Raw genomic sequence first — 8,163 nt, 5'->3', positions numbered from 1 at the left:
CTCAGAATCAGTCCTAATCAACTCAAAATGTATCAAACATCTCAAATCAATCATCATTTATCTACTCCTAGGCATTGTTGTGGCTTTCAGTGCCTTGGAAACCTATCAACTTATCAATCTTATCAATCTGACCTTAGTATTGTCGTGGCTCTCAGTGCTAGGTAAAACTATCATTCATGTCATCCAATCTTTGACATTGTTGAGGATTTCAATGTCATATCATGGCATCATCAACCATTTTAATAACATTGACAATGTTTACCAATGTTATTATGATCAAACCTTATCAATCAATTTCAATCCTATAGCATTTACAATGTTGGTTAAATGTTACATATCAACCAATTCATGTCATGTGTCCTTGGCATGTTATCAACTTCAATCAATCAATCTAATCATTGCTTTGATCTACTAGTCATCATCTTATTCCATATCCATCATCATTACATTTTCATCAAAGGGTATAGTCGCATTCATTTGATCAATTTGGCCAATCATTTACTAATTTTCTCTATAGGATTAAATAACCCATAATTTAATCCTATTCTTTCTAATCATTCTTCCTAATTATAATCCTCAATTAATTAATCTTATTAATTGATTGATTCATTATCTGCAAACCATGGAAATGTACAATTTCCTAAGTTCCATTTTCCATCATTAATTCCATTTTCTACTAATTCTTATTTTGTGGAATAAAGGGATTTTTAATTTAGATATTCCATAAAATATTGCATCATCATGACACTTGGATATGACACCTCGTGGATTCTCCTTCGACACTTGGCTAAGACTTCTTATAATCAAATATTCTTATTCTCTTATGCATGTCTCTATTTGGCTTCTTTGTCATAGATTCTTGGCTTTAAGTGAGTTGAGGTGTCTTATGACGTGTCATAGATTCTCTTCCACATTTAGCCAGGTTTGACTTGCATGTGTCATAGAATCTCACAATTGACATATTTTGTCATATGTGTCATGGATTCTCAAAGGAATCTCTTGCCACATCGCATATCTATGAGTGAAAAATCCAATGCTCTCATCCTCCATGTCAATTATAAATTGGACACTTTTTCTCTCATTTTGGGTCCTAGAGTCCTTGAATCTGAATGCTTAAGTTTTAAAAATCCAAATCTTTGAGTCTTTGAGTCTCTAATTTGCATTTTGCATTCTTTCTCTCACATTAAATCACACTTCAAGTATTCTCATGGCTTTATCCCTATCATAGGCTCTTTGCTTCAATCTTGTGTGCACTATAAGAAAATTGGAGCTACAATCATTTGGAGAAGAAAGAAGGACATGGGAGCTATAAACAGAAAAGGGAGTTTTTAATTATGTTTGCTTTCTTTTGATTAGTTTGGATTTCATGGTAGACTAGTGGGTGCTAACGTATGATTATTGAGTTTTGTGATTTTCTCATAGTATGTTATGCATTTAACCCATTTTTTGGTCCTACAAAACTAAAATCTTTTGTCCCTTTCAGATATCTTATTATTCTCTTCACAACCATCAAGTGATTCTGTCTAGGATTAGCAAAGAATCTTGCAACTATCCCCACAACTAATGCAATATTAGGTCTGCTATGTACTAAATATTGCAACTTGCCAATCATAGACCTATACAGTGTCTGATTCACCTCACCTAAATGATCATTCTTTGACAACTTGTGTCCTGTCACCATAGGTGTACTTACTGGTTTGGAATCCTCTATTCCAAATGTCTTCAATATCTCTCTTACATACTTTTATTGAGTGATGTATATACCATACTTCATCTAATATACTTGCAATCCCACAAAAAATTTGATCTCTCCAAAAATAAACATTTGGAATTCTTGCTTCATTTGATTTGCAAAGTTCTTACACAAAGCATCTTGTCCTCCAAATATGATATTATTAATAAATATTTCAGATAACAAAATACATTTTCCCTTTTCTATCTTAATGTACATATTGTTGTTATCGTCAATCCTTTCAAATCCAATCTTCACAAGGTAAGTATGAAGTCTCCCATACTATGCTCTTAGTGCTTGCTTCAATCCATATAGGGCTTTGTGTAGTCTACATACCATGTTCTTATTGTTATCATCATCAAATCCTTCTATCTATTCTATGTAGACTTCCTCTTCTAGTATGGCATTCAAAAATGTAGATTTAACATCCATCTGATAAACTTTGAAACCTTTGTATGCAGCATAAGAAAGTAGAGTAATTACTCCTTCCATTTTTGGAACAGGGGCAAATGTCTCACCATAGTGAATTCCTTCTTCTTGTGCATATCCTTTGCAAACAAATTTTTTTTTGTTTCTTATCACTTCACCATTCTCATCTAGCTTGTTTCTGAATACCCACTTGGTGCCAATCACATTCTTGTCTTTTGGTCTAGGAACTAGACTGCATGTTTTCTTCTTCTCTATCTATTGAATCTCTTCTTCCATGGCCTTGTACCATTAATCATCTTCCAATGCATCTTTCATTATTTTGGGCTCCTTCATGTTTAACAAACATGATTCAATTCTCAATCTATTTCTTGTCATTGGCCTAGCATCTTTGTTTCCAATAATTTGGTTAGCAAGATGATGTCTTTCGACATATTTAGACAATCTTGGCTTTGCTCTTGTTTCTAAATTTTATCTTTCATCTTTAGAGTCACTATGTTCATCTCTGTCAGGTATCTCAACATCTCTTTCATGTATACTAATCTCAAAATCAGAATGTGCATTTTCTTCATTCTGCAACTCGACATCTGAATGCAGCTCGGTTCCTAAATGCAACTCATCATTCATAGGATGTCACTTGACAATTACTGGGACTTCCTATTGATTTGTAACTTGATTTGTAGCATCTTCTTCAGCAGGAATTCCTTCATAAAAGTATACAAATGATTTTATTCTTCTTGTTCTTTCATAGGTTCAACCTCATGTACTTCTATAAATTCATCAAAATTCACATTTGCACTTTCCACAATTTTGTCAGTGTTAGTATTTAAACACTTATAGGCTTTGCTTCTTGTGGAGTATCCAAAGAATATACCTTCATCACTTTTTGCATCAAACTTTCCATTCTTAACATCTCTAAGAATATAATACTTACTTCCAAATACCTTAAAGTATTTTACATTAGGTGGATATTCATACCATAGTTCAAAAGGTGTTGAATGAGTACCTTTTTTGACTTGCACATGGTTCAAGGTATATACAACATTACTTACAACTTCTCTCCAGTATTTCAGAGAAACATTCTTCTCCATCATAAGTGTTCTAGCACAGTCCATTATAGACCTATTTCTCTTTCAGAAATTTCATTTTGTGGAGGGGTCCTAGGTGTAGATGTCTGTCTTTTGATTTCTTTGTCATTATAGAACATCTCAAACTCATTTGAAGTGAATTATCCTCCTTTGTCTAATCTCAAGCATTTCAAACTCTTACCTATTTCTTTTTCAACTCTTGCTAAGTACCAGTTAAACATTTGAAAAGCATCATTTAATTTCTATTTTAGAAACATGATTGTCATCATCCTAGAGTAATCATCAACAAATAATATTATGTACTTATCTCCTCTGTAGCTTTGCACTTCAATAGGTCCACACAAGTCAGTATGAAAAATCTCTAGTATCTTTTTAGAGGTCTAAGCTTTACTCTTAAAGCTTGACTTTGACATTTTTCCTAGCTGACTATTTGCACAGTATATTATGAGGTTTCTTCAACTTAAGAAAATTTCTAAGTGTTTTCATGTTACTGATACTAACCAAATTATCAAAATTAACATGACATAATCTCTTGTGCCAAATTCATACATCATCAAGTTTTGCAATGAGACAAGCAACATCCTCTATATCTAGATAGAAAGATTGCTTCTAGTTTTATCACATTTTCCAATCAGCTTCCCATTTGTGTCATATATCTTGGCAATTTTTTTTTCAAATTCAACCTTGCATCCTAGATTGTTCAATTGTGACACACTTAACAAGTTATAATTTAATCCTTCAACATAGTAAGCATTGTCACATGAAATCTTGTTTCTAAATTTGATAGACCCTTTTCCTTTTATCCATCATAGCAAGTTAAGGTAATGAACTTACTTTTGTCTCTAGTCATCTGATGTGAGCATCCACTGCCAATGATCCATCTAGCATTCTTGTTCACACAAGTCACAAGTGTTGTTGCCTCATCTTCATTAGATTTTTCCTTCATTGCAACAAATACCACTTCATCATCATGTTCATCAGAGTCATGTTCATTAGCAATGTAGCATGACTTCTTTCCTTTGTCTTTGTAATCTCTACCATCATCTTCTCTTCTATTTTTGTACTTGTTTCCTTCTTTGTAGTTCTTCTTCTATGTACATCTTGCAACAATATGAACAACTTCATTGCAATTGAAACAAATGATGGGTAACTTACCTTTGAACTTGCCTTCTGTTGGTGTTCGAAAATGTTACCCGTTTCCAATTACCCTGATGAGAACAAAATGCATCTAGGGGCAGCTATCTCCCATTGTCAACACATCCATTCAGACACCATGCCAACTATAAGGCTATACACCTTTTGCACTTCAAGCTCTGCAAAACCTAGGCGGGTGAACCTATAGATTCCTTATATGGTACCGGTTATCAAAACATACACTGAATCTAATACAAAGCAGATAGAAACCCTTATTTCTCCTAATAACTTTTGAAATAACATATATTTGTAGTAGCTAGATGCCAAACAATGAAATTTATAAGCTGAGTGAGGGAATTCTATTTATAGATCTTCAACATGAAAGGGAAATTCATTTGATTAAAGATATTGATTCAACAAAACCTCAAAAATGCAATAGTATAACCAGTGATCCTATAATTGATCAGTGCCTAATCCATTGGGCAATTCCATGAATTCAAAACATACATCTGTGACATCAGGACGTATCTCATATACCCAGACATCAGATCTATCCAACCACCTTGTGATTTAGACATCAGTCTTCATTCAGGTCTCACTCTCACAAAATATCCTTCTCACACAATCAGTAACCTTGTTTAAACATATCGAGCATTTACTTGGCCCTTTGGTCCAATAGTAAAATACATCAAACATACAACCTGAAAGGGATGCAAATGGGTCTCAAATCTTTGTTCCAAAACCACATAAGACTTACAGATTGCTGAGACAGGAGAAAAGAACCAGAACAAAACTAGTGAAATTGTTGCTCATATGTATTCATTTCCTTGAAACTATACATTCAGATGCATGAAATTAAAACATGAAACAACCTAATATCTCAGAATTATCTATATTATCTCTACAATGCTGTTCACATGAGAGTTTTGCTGAAGAAAAATGGTGTCACAGTCATGGAAACATGTCAAAATACTGGAACCAATGGTCTCACAGTGAAAAAACTAGAATCCCTAATGGTATCACAACAATGAACTTTTTCTTCCCAGAAACTGGAACTTCCCAAAAAACTAGAACCCTCTAAAAGACAGAAAGAAAGAATGATATAGAAGAGAAAGAATTTTCGGATCTGATCTTTACTTTACAAGTGTCCACTTGAAATTCAATCTTCTAGCAACTGAAAACTTCGTCCTTCCTTCTCCATCTTGATCTGATTTGATTTCATCATTGCCTTGTAACTGATTTGCAAAATATCCCCTCTCGAATGATGAAATCTCTTATTTGCTAAATATCTGATTTGCATCAAAATGTTGATAAAACCTGCTTTAACGGACTCAGAGATGCCCCCAACTGAATTCTCCTTGTCTTTTATGCATATTCAAGCTATCAACTTGCCAAAAATCACAACTAAACTTCCTGGTCTGAAAAAGGTTGCAATTCAGGTACCTGATAGAAAACCTCCTGTAGCTTGAACTAGCTACTAACTGTGCAAAAACTGACTCTAGAATTGGATAGTTCATCTTTTTCCAGTTTCGACGATGTATTGGAGTGCACATCTAGCTTATCGAAAACCCACTAAGTCTTCGTTTGAAAATCACCCCTCTGGTTAAAAATTCAAGCTTGCACTCAATTTGATTTTAAATTTCAAGAATTTAATATTCTTTAAAGTCAAAACTTTACATTTAAGCCCTTCTTAAATTTAAAATCAACTTGCACGTAGCACATTTTTTATAAAAATAATAATAAAATATTATTATTTTTTTATTCTTTAATATTGCCCCTTCTTCAATCTGGGTCAACCTTCAGTTGACCAGCCTTTCTGCCATGTGGTGGCCTCTGATTGGCCAACCATTGTTCTCAGATGCCACATCAGCACCGCAGGGACCCAGTGCCACATGTCGCCAAGGCGCATCCCCGCATTACTTAAATCCCTACAACTCCATATTGTGGGGATGCATAGACCGTCGGATCTCGCCACGTGGAAAAATCCTGTGCCTCTGCTTGAGCTGCTCATTCTCGCCATGTCATCACTAGTGGGACCCATGGTGCCATGTGGTGCATAGGCGCATCTTCGCATTATTTATCTCCTGAGCATCTTAAAAATGTGGGCAAGAACGCACTGCTGGATGTGACACATGTTGTCATCTCCTTCACCGCCTTCGAATCTGCCAAGTCATCATTCCTATGTGTTTGATCAAAATTTCACATATTTTTCCCCAATTGACATCATCTATGGCTTCACTTGCGTGTTGCCTTTTCAAAACCATTGTCTTTTAAGACAACATACATATTATGTGCAAGTGTATTTAAAGAACTTTGAAACTCCCCCATTGGCAAATGTGGGATATATAGATTTTTCTTTATTTTTCCTTTTCTTGCGCTGACGTGATCTCCAAAAATGGCATGGGCGTCTCTGCACAGACTTCTCCATTTTCAAAAAATGGCTCCTCTCTAATTTGCATTTTTTTTGTTTTGTTTTAACTCGTGGCTCTTTCTTGTTCAAAAGGCGTGAGTTGTCTTTTGTATGCGTGGAGTTTTTCTTTTTACTGGTGACTTTCTTTTGTTAAGCGAAGGGCATGCATGTGATACCATGCCATGTCCGGTTGACTTTGATGATCAAAAGTTTCATCTATGACTACATGCAGAATGAAGTGAACAATCTTTAGCTCCTTAAAACTGCCTCGAGCCAAGGTTTTGGAACAAATTAGTGAGCTGCGGCTGATGACAAACACAGACAAGATCGAGACGCTGGTGTGTTCGATTAGAAAAATGACTCTTGAGCGCCCCCTCCTCCTTGTACCTGGCTCTAGCTTTGGATCTGCTGCGGGTTTCACCCATATTTAGGTGCAAATTTTCTTTTAAACGTAGAGCTCCCCTGCATACTTCATGAGTGATACTAAAAACATAGCATGAGTCTTTGTTTGAAGGCGTGGGTTTATCCTCTCAAGGTGTTGATTTCCTATCTCAACGTGGAGGTCTTCTTTTGTTGAGTGGAAGTTCTGCCCTGTCTGATGCCGCCCTATATCTATGATGCCACTCTATATCTGATATGGCCGCACGCAGGGGCTCCTTTTCTTCTTGGCGCTTGTGGTTCTCTTTATCTGTGTTTTGTGTGGTTACTTGTTGATGAGTGGACGTTCTGCCTCCTACAGACCATGCCAATGTTGCATGAGTATCTTTTATTTCAATGGCGTCTTCTTCTTTTTTACTACTCACATAGGCTCCTTTCAAGTAGGTGGCTTCCTCCTTTTATGTTGCACGGGATATATTTAAATTTAGTATGGAAAGTTCTTTCCCTCCTGCAACATCATGCATACCATATGACACAACATTAAATATAAATCACACTTGCTTTTCCATATCTTTAACTGCAGCAGCAATGCGTGAAATTACTGAAGAAGCAAGTGTTCCACATTCTAAAATATCTGATTCTGAATTTGATGTTTTTGATATCAAGGGTACTACCAATAGCTGCATACTACGGGTACAAAGAAATCAAAGTGGGAAGTTAATGTCAAATTCCAAGTTTGAAGTGATAGATCAGTTGAAGGGGAAGTCAAACCAAACACTTTCTACTCCAACTTGCAATGAGGACTCATTGTTTTTCATGGACGAGTGTAACCACTAGCTCAAAGACCAAAAAACTGCGGCATCACTTCCAATTCTAAAAGAAAGCAGCTTACATTTTTTAGTTTTAAGACATGCTTCCAAATGATTCCTCAAGAATAAGAAGAAGATTGGAAAATATCACTGTTGTCCAAATCCGTCAGAACTAAATAATAAGCA

Source organism: Cupressus sempervirens, chromosome 3, assembly GCF_028749045.1.
Source record: "Cupressus sempervirens isolate cs-2001-9-10 chromosome 3, ASM2874904v1, whole genome shotgun sequence".
Lineage (NCBI taxonomy): Eukaryota > Viridiplantae > Streptophyta > Pinopsida > Cupressales > Cupressaceae > Cupressus > Cupressus sempervirens.
Note: the sequence above shows the minus strand (reverse complement) of the source record.